The 4,729-nt window shown below is 31.7% G+C and overlaps 1 non-coding gene across 1 annotated transcript; it reads left to right on the top strand.

Moving 5' to 3' along the window:
- The first annotated feature begins 245 nt into the window (after positions 1-245).
- LOC129805077 (U6 spliceosomal RNA) lies at positions 246-353 on the top strand. The gene has a single exon (XR_008752049.1). It is a non-coding gene; the product is annotated as a U6 spliceosomal RNA (small nuclear RNA).
- The last annotated feature ends 4,376 nt before the right edge of the window (positions 354-4,729 follow it).

The raw sequence follows: 4,729 nt of genomic DNA, 5'->3' as shown, positions 1-4,729 counted from the left end.
TTTATAAATTTATCAGAAAATTATTTAAAAAAAATTAGTAAATGACTACACGCATTAAATAACATTTGAGGTTATGTTTCCTGACATGTAAGATAGATTTATCTCTTTCTATCTAATGGTTAACATGTGTCTATCTCATTCTCTATTCAATTTTTCACATCTATGTTGTCTAATGTCACAACTTTCGCACAAAAGATTTTTCAATTAAGAGCTCAAAAAGTACTTATTAAGGACTTATTTCTTACGTTCTTACTTCGGAAGAACATATACTACAATTGGAACAATCCAGAGAAGATTTAGCATGGCCCCTGCGCATGGATGACACGCAAGATCGTGAAGCCATCGCCGTCTTCACTGTCCCCACACTGAGAAAAAAATAGGGTGCGATTAACTTTTTTTCCTCATAATTTAACACTTTTTAGGTGTAAAAATATATCAACATTTTTTAATGTTAATTTTACACCTTTTTAAGGGTAAAATTAACATGAAAAAGGATAATTTTAACCACTAATACACCTAAAAAGCATAATATTTACACCGATTTTGGATCAATACTGCAGGGTAAAATTAACATTTCCGGAATGTTATTTTAACTTTTTCGGATTTCTCTCACTCAGTGCAATTGACTTCTTTCAAACTTATATCAAATAATAATTATAAAATTTATGATAAATAAAACAACTCAATCCAAGACTCAACCTCTATAACTCTAGAAAACCTGGTAAATTAGTCTAAAATGCATTTCTTTCATAACTTCCTGCTATGATATTTTCTATAAGACATTCATTATTTATTAGATTTTACATATTTATTACTATTTGTGTTGATTGACAGAAATATTGCATTAATATTCATGTTGATAATAAGATATGGTTTTTGTGTGGTACTATTTTTCACCATTATATGAACAGAAAATCCGATTATCAGTGGTTAGGCTAAAAATATGTCAATGGATGGTTTGAGTGACAACTAGAGTTCAAAGGCGTATGATTCAGGGGGCATAAAAAAACGTTGAAATAAAATTGTTGCACGTATAATGTAATTATCGCGGGTTTCAATTCACTGACTTTTCAATATTGTGGTTGTACGCGCCAACCTCATCAGAGGGATTTGCTGGATGCTGATGGAGGTGAAGGTAATTCTGATGATTCACTTCAATTGACACGACTTCCATCATCAACGATTGATTCGTGCATATCGGACTTACCGAAAAAAAAGTCTGAAGATCGATCCAATCACAATGACAAACGTGACTTCATAGATCGGGAAATTTCTCTATATAGTTAGGCCCCTTGAAAATGCAATTTTTCTATCACTTTATCGGATCAGTGGATGCCAGAGCTCAAAAATGCGCGCGCAAGTGGTTGGTTGTCTTTTTTTTTTTGGGAGTTGGCGGTTCAAGCGAGAAAAATATGAGATAATGTACATGGGATTAATAAGTGAAAAGACATCAAACAATCTCTCAAAAAAAGTATAACCATCATTAATCACATGTTAAATGATTTCTTTTACGGTTGAATTTCAAACCAATCACTCAAACAACCATTTTCATCTCCAAACTATTCCTTCATCACAAACAATAATTTCCATTTTGGGACTTTTGAAGCGCTAAATAGGCATTATAGCGCAGAAAAAGGCAATAAAGGCTTTTTGGAAGAGAGAAAAGAAATGCGTATTGGAAGGCACATTGATCAGATATGACAGACTTAATAAAATTTTAATAGTAATCACGATGTTACCGAAGCCACTTTGGTTCATTGAACAAAACAAAAAATTGTTTTTGGGAGATGGTGAGATTACAAAGCTAAAGAAGAAGTGTAATGAAAAAAAGTGGGCAATAACGTGAATTAATTGAGATTATCTTATTTTCCATTCGATGGACATTACAAATCCAAACTCAGCTACTGATCAGTAGAGTAGCATGGACTTTTATTGACTTATTAATTGATTGAAATGGAGATTTTTGTCCATTTGATTGAAAATATTTCTCAGTGATTTTTATCTTCGATTGAAAATGTTTTAATTTTCGCATGACCATCTCCCTGACAAAGACCTTGGGTCTGGAGGTGTTTATTAAACCATTTTGGCATTGGCTGATTCAATTAAATGGGGTGCTCAATTTTTGGATCAAACTTTTATAGACTTTTGGACCAAAATGATAAAATTTGAAAAGTCGGACACTTGAGAATAAGTTCAACTGAATAAATTAAAGAAAAATATCTGTAAATTATAAAATCGCACATTTTCAAAAGGCGGACAAAAATGTTTAAAAGTCGAACCTTAACATTTGGATTTGGAAAGGAGGATAAAGTGAATAATGATAAAATTTATGAGAATTTGTACCTTTTTGTACCTAGGATTCCTAAAGTATTTCACGGAAAAAAGGTGAGGGTGACGGAAAATATGTAACGCGTAAGTTATTATAGGTAAATCAGGACACTTGGAAAAGCGGACAAAATGGATAATAGTAAAATTTTTAAAAATTGTAAAATTTTATTTTACAATAATACAAATAAAGCTATACAATTTTTATTGTTTTCACAAAATTGTCTTATTATTCAATTTGTCCAACTTTCTAAGTACATGAACTTTATATGGTTATGTTTCCTGTCATGCTTTCCTTTATTTCCGGGCAATAGGGTAAGTGTGCCAAATTTCGGCATAGTTGCATATAAGCACCGAAGTCCTAAGTATGAAATGTAATATTTTTAATTCATATTGATATTTTTTGTTACTTCCCTCTCGGGAAGGTTGTGTGATACCTTGAAAACTAGTTTATCATCTTTGTTTTCTTTAAATCCCTTTCTAAAATATTGAAAAATTAATAATAATATGGACATTTCTTTGGGTAGTATTCCGGCCAATTTGAATGAAATACCGGTCACCTTTTTTCTGACCACCTTTTGTGACGCAACGGATAGAAAATTTCAAAACGTCAAACGGAATGAGTTTAATATTTAGTTTAATACGTTTATATGATCTACAAGCCCTGAGATCTTCCGTTCAATTTGTCCTGAAGACCTGAAGAGTAGCATCTCAAATTTACGCGCAGATTCTCGTAGCAATTTGCCCTTCCTGAATTCTTACAAGGCCTTTTCCATGTCATCTTTTTCATAGAAGGAATGGTTCTTTTCTCTGGACATTGTAGAACTCAGAAATTTAAAATAAAACACAAAATGAATAAGAAATTTAGGAAAGCAAAAGATGTTGCCGGAATAGGCAACACTACCTCACTGGAGAGATGCTCACAAAGTATATACTGTTTTACGTGAAATACAGGATCCAGCTGGGAAATTTCACTCGAAATTTAAAGATTGATTCAATATTAACATAAACAGAAACAATCTTTAATGGAAACTAATCAATTTTCATGAAAAACACCGAAGGAAAACCTTTTGCACTTCACCACAAATCACAAGACTGCTAGAAACACAATCGATCTGTCACATTTTTTGTAAGACTCTTTCCATTTGAATTCAAATTATACCTAAAATTTAACGGTCTTTGTGTTAATACATCCTAAAATAAATAAATATTTGAAAGCAAAATGAATTCATTGACTATTCGAAGATTACATACATAATTTTAATTAATTTATTTGCATGGCCGAAATTACACTGAAAGTGGCCGAATTTAGAAGCTGGCCGAAATTTGGCACACTTACCCTAAATAGGTAAAAATTGATATCTGTTGTAAGAAAAATATTTCAAAAACAGTGCTAAAGATTTCATTTTTTTTTCTAAATTCCTTGTTCGTATTCTAGGAAATTTTTGACATTGAAAAAGGTCAACGGAGGCTATTTGCGGAAAAATTTTAAGCAACAATTTTTTTCTTTATCTTGGAAGATGTTGAATTTCGAAATTTTCGATTTGTGACTTTTTACCCTAGTCTCTACTATAGTTAATATTTTTTAATCTATTTTTTGTAATTACAACAAGGAATTGTTTGAAAGGGTGTGGATTATTCTTTGATTATTTAAATAAATATGGCAAAAATAATAATCGTGTTATTTTAATAAAGTCTCAGTGAGTATACTAAGTGGTATATAGCAATTCTTCTGGCAAGGATTTGCATTTAAGCGTCCACACGTGTATTTTTCGCTCCAAATAGAAAGATTTTTGGCAAGAAAGACTGGAATCATAAATCTTTGGCTTGTTCTACATTTTGGCAAGAAATCATCATCCCTCCTAAAAGCTCTCCGCACAAAATTAATTTGGGAAACTTTAAAGCTCATTCTTTGAGCAATTGGTCACACACACTTGCAATCGGAAAGTCAATTAATTTTTTTTGGCTTGATATTGTGCTTGATATTTTTTTGTCGTATATCTTCATCTGAATGACTAATTTAAATTGAGAGAGATTTTTTTTCGTGGCTTGTGCCTTCTAAATAAGTCCATTTTCGAACTGACATTGCTCGGTATTTGATTACAGATTGAGATAAATATTTGTAAGAGTATAGTAAAAGTTGTCTTCCGTCAATGTTTGACACATTCCAAATTTGTAATTCCAACGAGTTTTTTTTTATTTATTTTTTCAATTTTGTGTTGATGGCAAATAAGGAAAGGGGATAAGGTGGACTTTAGCAATTGCTAGAGGGAGTTTATGTTTCTTTAAGCACACATTAATTCAGTATAGTCCATCGATCTCTTTACTTCCTCAGCGCAGGAATGAAGTAAGAAGGAAGCTGTTCATCACAAAAATTCCATAAGACTTTCGCCAAAGGAGTGAT

This window comes from Phlebotomus papatasi, chromosome 2, assembly GCF_024763615.1.
Source record: "Phlebotomus papatasi isolate M1 chromosome 2, Ppap_2.1, whole genome shotgun sequence".
Classification (NCBI taxonomy): domain Eukaryota; kingdom Metazoa; phylum Arthropoda; class Insecta; order Diptera; family Psychodidae; genus Phlebotomus; species Phlebotomus papatasi.
Note: the sequence above shows the minus strand (reverse complement) of the source record. Positions and strands in the feature narration are given on the sequence as shown.